General features: G+C 39.3%; 1 pseudogene; it reads right to left on the bottom strand.

The window, feature by feature from the left end:
* Nucleotides 1–1416: 1416 nt before the first annotated feature.
* Nucleotides 1417–5225, bottom strand: LOC148119730 (uncharacterized; annotated as a pseudogene).
* Between the last annotated feature and the right edge of the window lie 5856 nt (nucleotides 5226–11081).

Raw genomic sequence — 11081 nt, 5'->3', positions numbered from 1 at the left:
TAGTCTAATTTTAAATTAACCCAATTCTATTAATCTATGTATCATTGTGAGGCTGTGCCTTAACAGTAATGGTCTAGTATATTTCTCCTTTGTTGGCTACATGGCTTCTCATTGATGCTACCTGCTTTCCATTTCTATCTTTTTGAATTTACAGGCTAGTGTTAAACTGCTAAGGCATTGACCAAAACAGCTTTATTAATCAGTCAATAGGAGCAATAAATATATAGCAGGATAGACCCCACTGTTCCCCCTGTCTGTAGGGTTTCTATCCAGAATAGTTTTTGATATATTTTAGGGTATCCAGAAGTATAAAACGTTTTGTGAACAACTGGACATTTGTATTATTCCACTGCAGTTTCAACTACCTTGTCTTGAGAAACGCTCAAAAGGTTACTAAAGAGTTTTTTATTTTAACATTTTTGGCACTAGTGGTATTTCTCACGAGCATGAATTATAAGTGTTTCAAAAGTGCTAAGTAAGTGCAAAAGAACTGGTACATTCTTCACAGGGTTTCTCTCACAAATGTATTCTTTGATGTTGTTTAAGACCAAAAGGCTGGTGACAGGCCTTGCCCTTCTCCACACTCACAATGTTCCTCTTCAATATGAATAGTCTGGTGATGAGAATGTGCTGTGTAAGTTCTAAAGTCTTACCCACATGCTTTACACTTGTAGGGTTTCTCTCAAGAAAAGTTGTCTGATGTTCCTTAAGTTTTCTGGTATAGTTACACAGTTTGCCATATTCTTGACATTTGTAAGTTAATGTGTGTTGACTTAGGTATAATGTGTTATACAAGGCTTTTTCACATTCTTCACACTTGTAGGGTTGCTTTCCAGAATGGATTATGAAATGTGCAGAAAGAATCCTTTACATTTTAAAGATCTTGTCACACATCTCATATTTGTAGGGTTTATTTCCTACATGAATGTCTTGTGTTCTGAAAAAAATTGGAAAGTGGAAGACTGCGCCACATAGTTCTCAGATTTAGGGTGTCTTTCCAGTTCATGTGAATAGGTAGTCCTGATGAACAACTGAAGGCCTTGACACATATTTAACACATGTATGATTTCTCTTGTGTAGAGAGTGCTGATAGAGGATTGAAATACCTGCCACATAATTAACACTTTTAGGGTCTCTCTCCTGTATGAAGGCACATATGTTTAGAAAGCCATGATGGAGTCATAAAGGCCTGGCCACATACTTCACATTTGTAAGGTTTCTCTTTTGTATGAATCCTCTTGTGGTAGTAGGATGGAGTAGCAGGCTGCGTACCGCTGCCCAGTTAGCTTAACTCCCAAAATGACCACACAGAAATTGTATTAATTAAATTACTTCCTGGCCCATTATATCTAGCCTCTTCTTGGCCAACTCTCACATCTTGATCTAACCTATTTCTAACAATCTGTGTAACACCACGAGGTCATGGCTTACCAGAAAAGATTCTAACCCACGTCAGTCTCGGGCAGGAGTTTCATGGCATCTGCCACACTGTCTTCTTCCTCCCAGAATTCAGCTCTGTCCTCCCTGCCTACCTCAGCTCTGCCCTATCAAAAGGCCAAGGCAGTTTCTTTATTCAACCAATGAAAGCAACACAAATACAGAAGGACCATCTACACCAGTCTTATGTACAGGAAGTTGTGATGGAACATAGAAGCCCTTGCCACAAACGTAGCACAAGTAGGGTTTCTCTCATGTATGAATTTTCTTGTGTGCAGAAAATACTGATGGACTTTTGAAGGTTTTGCCACACACTTCACATTTGTAGGGATTTTCTCCTGTATGAATCCTCTTATGTACAGAAAGTCCTGATGGACTCCTGTAGGCTTTGTCACATACTACACACTGATGGAGGAGGGTTATCTGTCTATTGTGTTATTTTCATTGGTCAATAAAGAGACTGCCTTGGCCCCTTGATAGGACAGAAAATTAGGTAGGTGGAGTAAACAGAATAGAATGCTGGGAAGAGGCCTATGAGGCAGACGCCATGGAGCCAGCCACCAGGTCAGACATGCTGAATCTTTCCCGGTAAGCCACACCTCGTGGTGTGATATAGATTAATAGAAATGGGTTAATATCAAGATATGAGAGTTAGTCAGTAACTAACTCTCTAGAGATAATGGGCCAGACAGTGCTTAAATGAATACAATTTGTGTGTTATTATTTCTGGGACTAAGCTAGCCGTGTGGGAGCTGGGTGAGGCGAAAAGCAGGCCTGCCCGCAGCCCCTCACTACAACACACTGGTAGGGTTTCTCTCATGTATGAATTCTTTTGTGTTGAGAAAGTTGTGATGGAAAACAGAAGGCCTTCCCACATACTTCACATTTGTGGGGCTTCTGTCCTATACAAACTCTTTTGTGTTTTGAAAGTAATGATGGTGATTGGAAGGCCTTGCCACATACCTCACTCTGGTAGGGTTGCTCTCCTGTATGAATCCTTTTGTGTAAAGAAAGTCGTGATGAAAAAGCGAGGGTCTTGTCACATATTTCACACTTGTAGGGTTTCTCTCCTGTATGAATTCTCATGTGTATAGAAAGATGTGATGAAATATAGAAAGCCTTGCTACATACTTCACACACGTAGGGTTTCTCTCCTGTATGAATCTTCTTGTGTAGAGAAAGTCGTGATGGAAAATAGAAGGACTTTCCGCATATTTCACACTTGTACGGTTTCTCTCCTGTATGGATTCTCTTGTGTTCAGAAAGTCGTGATGGAAAATAGAAGGCCTTTCCGCATATTTCACACTTGTACGGTTTCTGTCCTGTATGAACTCTTTTGTGTTTTGAAAGTAATGATGGAGCATGAAAGGCCTTGTCACATGGTTCACAGTTGTAGGGTTTCTCTTCTGTATGAATTCTCCTGTGCACACAAAGTAACGATGGAAAATGGAAGGCCTTACCACATTCTTCACACTTATATGGCTTCTTTCTTAAATTAATTTTCTGGTGGCTAATAGGTCATGAGTTCCAAGAGAGGGTTTTGTCACATTCTTTGCTTATATAGTATCTGTTTCCTGTTGAGTAAATGTTGGGAAATGAATGAAACCTGAGCAAAATTCTCTATATTTATGTTTATTTTTAAAAACAGAAACATTGGCTCAGACCTGTATTCTTCAATATAAATAATATTACATTCAAATTTCTAAAGCTGGCTGGGTGGTGGTGGCGCACGCCTTTAATCCCAGCACTCGGGAGGCAGAGACAGGCAGATCTTTGTGAGTTCGAGACCAGCCTGGTCTACAAGAGCTAGTTCCAGGACAGGCTCCAAAGCCACAGAGAAACCCTGTCTTGAAAAAAACAAAAACAAAAAAAAGCTGTATTCAATGGAGCCTAATTAAAAGCACCATGATAGATTGAGATTATGTAACTAGTACTGAAAGACAAAGATCATGACAACATAGAACATAGGAACAAATGAATTTCAGTCAATGTCAAACATATAAGGAAGGCATAACATCAACCATTAAGCAAACAAAACTATGATGCTATTTTAAATGAGTCACGTAAATACATACAGAAATTTTATGTCTAGATGACCACAAAGTATAAAAGTAGTCCAAGTTGGAAGACACATAATTTAAAACTTCAGATATATTAGAAGTGTAGACATTTAGTTTTGAAAGGTATGAAATTTCGGCTGTGTAACTAGAAAACTGTGTATTTCAATATTAAATAATATATTTCAAGGATTGAAGACAGAAGGATTTATGAAAATTCATGAGTGAGAATCTATTGACCAACTTATGAAAAATAAATCATGTTCACCTAGAAATTACAAAGCATAGTCAGTTACTGTAAACATGAGCTGACCTGATGGGAAAAGGACAAAGCATGACAGAATCAAAGCACCAGGAGCATCCTCTTCTCACAGTAGAATACAAAAGGAGATCCTTTAAGCCCATAAGGATATTGTGAGTCAATGTTGCTGACAAAGCCTGGCTTTTCTGCTCGATCTCTGGCCTCTCACCCTGGCCCCTGGCCCCTCATTCCTACACACCTGTTTTCATGGCAGCTGCTGCTTGTCTCTTCATTTCTGAAGGTCCTTGTCCTTGCTCCAGAAATGTGACCAGGTATGGCTTAGAGGAAACAAGACCTGTTTATGGGAAAAGAGAACATCCTTATTAGTGTGTTCTCCTGGGGATCACATGTCCTGTCTAGGACTGTATATATAAGGAATGAGAGGATACAATCAATCAATGGTTATAGAGGATTAGTTCTTCGTGAATTTCCTGACGGGGCCATCAGAATGCTTAGGAGGAAATGAGGATGTGCAGGTACTGAGGTTCATGTCCTCAGTTACAAGAAAATATATTAAAATCAAAGGATGTGGTATTCTTTTTAACATGTATGGTTCCCACTCATGCCCCTTACTTTATGTCATTACCCCCAATATAAAGGATACATCTAAAAATGATGGGAAGGTATTATGAACACAAGAAGAAATAAAATCATTCTAAGGTATAGGAATACTCTCCTTAAGTTCCCTAAAATTTGTCCCATAAGTTTCATTGTTTGAAACACAAGCACCCTTGAGCTACTGTAGAAAGAAATCAAGTTTTATGTTGAACGTTAATTAAGAGTTCACCATGGAAGTTTCCCTCACACATGTGGTAGAATATTTCTTCAATGTGTGCTACTTTTGCTCATCCTCTGGAACATTTGTTTAACGATGCAAAGATATGCTACATTTGTTTGACTAAATAAAATTCCCCTGTGCTCAGGATGCTGAGTCAGCAGCTAGCTGACTGGAAGAGGTAGGAAGGAGCCAGGTGGAGAAGGCTTTTTAGGTCTGGGTGTGGAGAGGAAAGAGAGCTTTTTAGTAGACACGAGTAAGGAGGAGGTGAGCTATTTGCTATTCAGCCTCTCTGATGAAAAAAAGTCCATCTTAGCCTCTGAGTCTTGAGTTCTTTAGGAGGACAGAGATTTATATAAGTTCCCTTCATAGCTTTGAAAGAGGTGGTGCAGCAGGGAACAGAATTCCCTCAAGTTGCGGCTCTTGGTGTACAACCACTGCTGATAACGCTGTAGCTGCAGTTCCTAATTAGGAGAGTCAGGGATTAAAAGGCAGCAACAATTTAAAAAGAGGACAACCCACCCAGGAACACAAGGTTGCTGAAATTCTCCAACATCACATCCTTGTACAAAGTCCACTGAGCAGGGTCCAGCCATTCACACTCCTCTGCAGAGAAATCAATGGCCACATAACTGAATGACACCATTTTCTGAAATGAAGAAAATGAATAAACACTATATATTATATTAATTAAAACAACAAGAAAAACAAAAATAACAAGAAGCATTTGCAGTCTGGATATAAATCTAAAAGTCACCAAGACTGAGAGCTAGAAGCACTTCTGATAATAGGTAAAAAAAAAAATCTCTAAAATATGTCTTATGTAGTATTGTGATGCTGCACAGGATTCAGTATTAAGGACAGTGAATGACAGAAGATCCTAGAAACTCCAAGGGAAATTTTACTTTTAAGAACCATAAAATGGAGAGTGAGTGTATTTCCAGAAGAGGACCGCTGGGGCTGGAGAGATGGGTTAGTAGTGAAGAGTACTGACTGCTCTTCCCAAGGACCTGGGGTGGATTCTCAGCAGTCACATGGCTGCTCACAACTGTCTGTAACTCCAGTTCCAGAGGATCAGACAAGGATACTAGCATTACAACCATGCGCACAACATACATAAGTAATAAAATCTTGAAATAAAATAAGCATTTTGTCCCATGCTAAAATCATGATTTCTAACATTACAGAGCTATGGAGATGCAGAGGGTACTGCTCAGCCCATATGAACAACCACAAATGATATATACAATGAGGGTGCAGATCTGATCCAGCAACTCTGGGCTTAGGTTTGTCTCCTGAGCGTGCTCAGAGTAACGCAAATGTCTGTACCAAGGGACTTGAGTTTCTGCCACCAAGAGGCAGAACAATAAATGAACAATTTGTAGACAAAATGGAATTACGAGTATTTTAAACAAATTTCTAATTACGAAATTAAGCAATAAGTTCAGTGGCTGTGGGGACTTAACACTGACTCAACTTTCTCAGATGCCCTCATGAAAGGACAAAGGGAATGATGCAGAAGGCTCAGCTTGAAGGAAATGACTGATGTTTATTCACTAGGAAGCCTGGAATGGAGGTTTCCTTACATAGTGGAGATCTTCTCCTACTCTTTGGATCCATCACCTGAATCTTGACAGCACCCCAAATACAAGACATCGTCCAGACCCTAATTCTGAGCTTTGTCTCTCAGTGAATAAAGCCAGTTGTAATGAAAGTTGTCCCATGTTATTTGCATTCTCAGTGAATAAAACCTAAGCTTATGTTTACTACAAACCAGTCCTCCTTACACCTTTACCCTGATCTCTGTTCTGTGAATAAGAACCCACTCTCAGGGTAAAGGTCACAGGCGTCTCACCAAAGTGATGTATATTGAAAAGGAGGTCCAGTGCAGTCATGGCTAAAGCTTTGCTGTCACAATGTTGAGATGGAATCCATTTCTCAAAGTATAACTGTGTTTTAGTTTGTAAGAAAAATAAACTGCTTGGTCAAACTCAAAAATTTTTGAACCAGTGCTGGCTAAAGTGGTGTTGGCTCGAGTCTCATTTTTAACTCCATGTGGACACTTTCCATACCAGCAATAAAGCTTGGAGGAACAAACACAATGTGAAACTTGGTCCTAGGAGAAGGTAAGGAAGTTTTTCAGTAGAAACTCAGGCAAACTGAAAAAAGGGACTCACTTAAATGGTTCATGATCTTTAATGAAAGAGAAAGAGAAATACAGGTTCTTCTCAGTATCCTGTGACAGTGTTTTATACACTTAGTGAAATATTTGTTCAAATCCAACGAATGAAATATTCAGAGCAAAACCTCTTCCACTTTATTATCATAGGAACTAACGTAACGAGAACCCATGAAGGAGAAGAGAAAAATCCTTGTCAATCATTAGTGTAAACAATGGGAATTGGAGACAAGGAAACAAAATAAAACACATGCGCACACACACATGTATATGAAATATACGCAAAAAAACATAACATTTTTCTCTTGCTGGACACATCTTGGCAGGTCACAGCGAGGCTCAGTATATTAACTAATTGCTTGGGTTCCAGGCCAGTCATGTCTGTTTAGTCTTCCTGAGCAACTTAAATGAAACTCAAAGTCCCCTGGCCACGTGGCCCTTTTCTCCTACTGGGATAGAGAGTGGCCTCTGTGACACCCCAGTTCTAAGAAAGGGTTGGCAGGGCATTGCAGGTACAGCGTGAGCCAACTTGGCTGCCCCAGAGTTTGGATTTTGTTATTGTTGTTATCTGCTGATTCTTGTTATTTTGATTTTCCTGAATAGTAGTAATAACTCAGTATAGACTGATTAATGACCTGTTCATGGGGAAAATTAAAATGGGCAAAAATTAAAAGTTCTAGTAGCGAAACATTAAATTAGGGCATAAAGCAGTCAAGCTGACACTGTTTAAATTCCCTAAGTTATTGGTCCTGCAATATATGGATGATATTCTTTTCTCCTGCTCATCTGCCAACTCTGTATTTCAATGAGTGCTTGCTTAACTTTCATGGTAAATAAACTAAAATAGCAAAATCTAATTTTAGCTATTTAATTGGGTAAATGCTAACCTGTCTATTACGACTAATGATTTGGCTCTGTTCTTTAAGTAGCTTTCTGAAAACTTTGCTACTAGAAAATATAACTATTTGATTGATAGTGAGACCCCGCCCCCAGCTCTCTAATGCCCTTATATTCAAAAAGTCTGGAATGTAATATTAAGTTGGAAGCGTAACCCCAGTCCTTGGGGTGCCAAAGGAGAGCCAATGGGCAGAAAGCTCCATCTCAAGACCCATCCCCTGGGAAGCTTCACCCCAGCCCCTCCCCCTGGAGTTGCCTTGGTCCAGACTCCACCTCAGGAAAAGCATGCCAAATGTTGACCCCACCCCAGGATGGGGAGGGGACACGTGGTCTCGGGTTTTGCATGTCCATACCCCCTGTCCCTCCCCTGCTTGCTTTCCTGGCCACCTGGAAGTGCTGTATTTATTAAACGTGGGTGTCTTTGATTTGGTCTAATCTGATGTGATTGGAATTCTTTTCGCAGGTGGAGAGGCTCCTCTTAAGGATTATTTCTAACAATAATAACACCCAAAACAGAACAGGTTATTAGCTGGTTAAGTAATGTTGTTGGATAATTTATAGATTTAATCCCTTACTGGTAAAGAACCTCAGTGATTATTACACCACTAAATAAAATGCAGGATGGACATTTGTTCTGTACTAATAATTGGCAGGTTACAGTATCATCTTACTCAGGATTTATAGATAGTCACAGTGATGGTTTGAGCCGGTATGGCCCCCATGGATTCTTATTTGAATGCTTGGCCCATGGGAAGTGGCACTACTATTGTGTCAATGTGGAGTAAAGCTTTGAGTTCTCATGCATGCTCGAGACAAACCCAATACTTGCTGCCTTTGGATCAAGATGCAGAGCTCTCAGCTTCTTCTCCAGCACTATGTCTATCTGCATGTCACTCACCATGATGATAACGGATCAAAATGTCTGAACTATAAGCTCACTCCAATTAAATGTTTTCCTTTATAGGAACTGCCATGGTCATGGAGTCTACTCACAGCACAGAAACCCTAACTAAGACAATCACTATCCAAAGGATACCTGATTTTAAAAAACACTCTATAGATTTTGCCTAAAATTACATCTAAAAATCTTATAGAGATTACTTTTAATGCTTTTATAAATGGATTTTCGAAAGAACAAGGGGGCCTACACAGAAAATATTTTACTTATTCCTGGGCTGTAAAACTCAACAGTATAAAGTTGCTATTTATCAATGAACTTTTAAAAAGTATTTTCCAACCATTGAATATTTTGACTAACCTCATATATAAATTATCACATAAAGCATAGAAACATATCTGTTGTCTATAAATTCTTAATTTCAGGATTAATAAATTCATTAGGTATGGTGAAAAGACGTATTAAAAATTTAGCTTGACACTTGTAAAAATAGGCTAATAGTTAAATCTATTAATAGGAAATTTTCATTTACTATAGAATACTACAAATACGATCCAACTCTTGTTTAGGAAAATAGGTCTATTACATAACAGTGCAAAATATAGAAGTTTTCAAATAATAGCCACGTGGCTTGTCTCCATCTTGACTAATGACCTCATCAGGATGAAAACAACCATGGACTTAGCAGCCATCTTTAGAAGGATTGAAGAACACATGCCATGTGACTTCACCATCATTTGGATTAAGATGACTATGATGCATAAAACCAACTATGGTAGTACCTATAAAACTTACTAGTCCATGATTTAATTATATTTTATTTGTAGGCTAAGCTGTCAACAGCAGTTCTCTAATGTATTTTAAAATTAGAATAGATTTCTACATATCATTAAATTCCTAAGGTTATAAAGATACATTATCTGACTGATATACACATATTTAAAAATTTATGTCTTTGTTAACTGTAAGTTATTTTGTTGTTAACACTAGACTTCTAAAGTTTTTAAAATAAAAAAATCAAGACATGTATAATTAATAAGGTTTAAATTCCTAAGGTCTATTCAGGCTAGCAGAAACCAACTTAAAAAATACATGATTAGCATCTTTGTTTTTACTTAAAGTTTTACTTCCATGCTAAGGGATCTTCAAATCAAAATTTGAAGGCTCAAGCTTAACAGGGATAAAACTGTAAAATCCTCATCTTATAGAAGCTACTAATTTATTGCAAATTGTGAAAGATAATTAAAACAAACAAGTCACATTAATAAATGACTCATTTCTTCCATGTGCTTCAAACCATGTTTGTAGTCCAAGCTCAGCACAAATGTATTTATGAGAACAAGGTGTCTTTTATACATGTTTTCATATAGAGAAGTAAGTACCTACACAGAATGTTTATTTAAAATTAGGAATACATAACAGATGGCCCTCTAAATCATTAGAGACAAAAGGAATATAGCATTTAAAATATTTAATAATTGGCAAGGACCATCTGGATCACACTTCCTGCTCTAACTTATCCTTCTCAGATGGCTGATGTTGACGGAAAACTGTAGATTTATTCATTTAGCAGCAACATTAACAAAACAAATAAGTAAATAAGATGCCTTTAATTGCTAAAATATAATACTGAAGTTCTTTTATGGAACAAAAATTTAAAATTGTTATTCCATTGGGACACTTTAAGAACTAACCACGCCCATCCCAGCCACTTTTGACCCTCCCCCCGCCGCCATCTTTTCTCTCTCTCTCTCTCTCTCTCACGCGTGTGTGTGTGCGTGTGTGTGTCTTTTTCCTATGTTTGTCTATGTTTTCCTTTCTTTAAGTAATAAATGTCTAGCTTTATGTATAGTCTTATGTCTATTTACTCTGCCGCTTGCCCGGGGACCCTGACTCCCCCCCCCCCCCCCCCCCCCCCCCCCCCCCCCGCCGCATGGCGCTGCCACTTGCAGCTGCTCCGCGAGCTGCCTGGGACATCCGCTCATGGTATTTTTAAAAGAACAATATTTTGGTGCCGCGGACTCGAGAGATTCACCCGCCAAAGGCCAGAGTTCCAGCTTCACCTTTCGTCTGGGACCCTGACCACCAACTTCCGGGACTGAATCGGAACCAAGGACTTCTCAACCCCGCCAACTGCCTGGACTCCTTGCTACAAACAACACCAGCTTCTAATTGTAAGTTTCCTCACTCCAGCCAGCTTTTTAACCCGGGATTTACCGGTCCTCCCAGTGTTTCTGGGCTCAGGGGGTACTTCTCCACCCCGTCGCTGGCATCCATTACGGCTTGTGTCCTCTGTTAAGCCCGTGCATTTCCACACCTGGGGACCCAGGGTTCCCAGGCTTCTTCCTCTTTATTTCAGTCTTTTCTTCCTTCCAACCTTTCTCGCGGACATAATTGGCTGATCCAGTTCGGCCTATACCCCCCACATGTGGAATTGAGGACGCTCACCCACATGTCCTGGGTGGTCGATTTGCATCTCACCTAAACGGGGAGCCATTCCCCATAGGCTCGAGATGCCAAGGTTTTTTGCGGGTTTT

This window comes from Myodes glareolus, chromosome 15 (genome assembly GCF_982192425.1).
Source record: "Myodes glareolus chromosome 15, mMyoGla1.1, whole genome shotgun sequence".
Classification (NCBI taxonomy): Eukaryota; Metazoa; Chordata; class Mammalia; order Rodentia; family Cricetidae; genus Myodes; species Myodes glareolus.
Note: the sequence above shows the minus strand (reverse complement) of the source record. Positions and strands in the feature narration are given on the sequence as shown.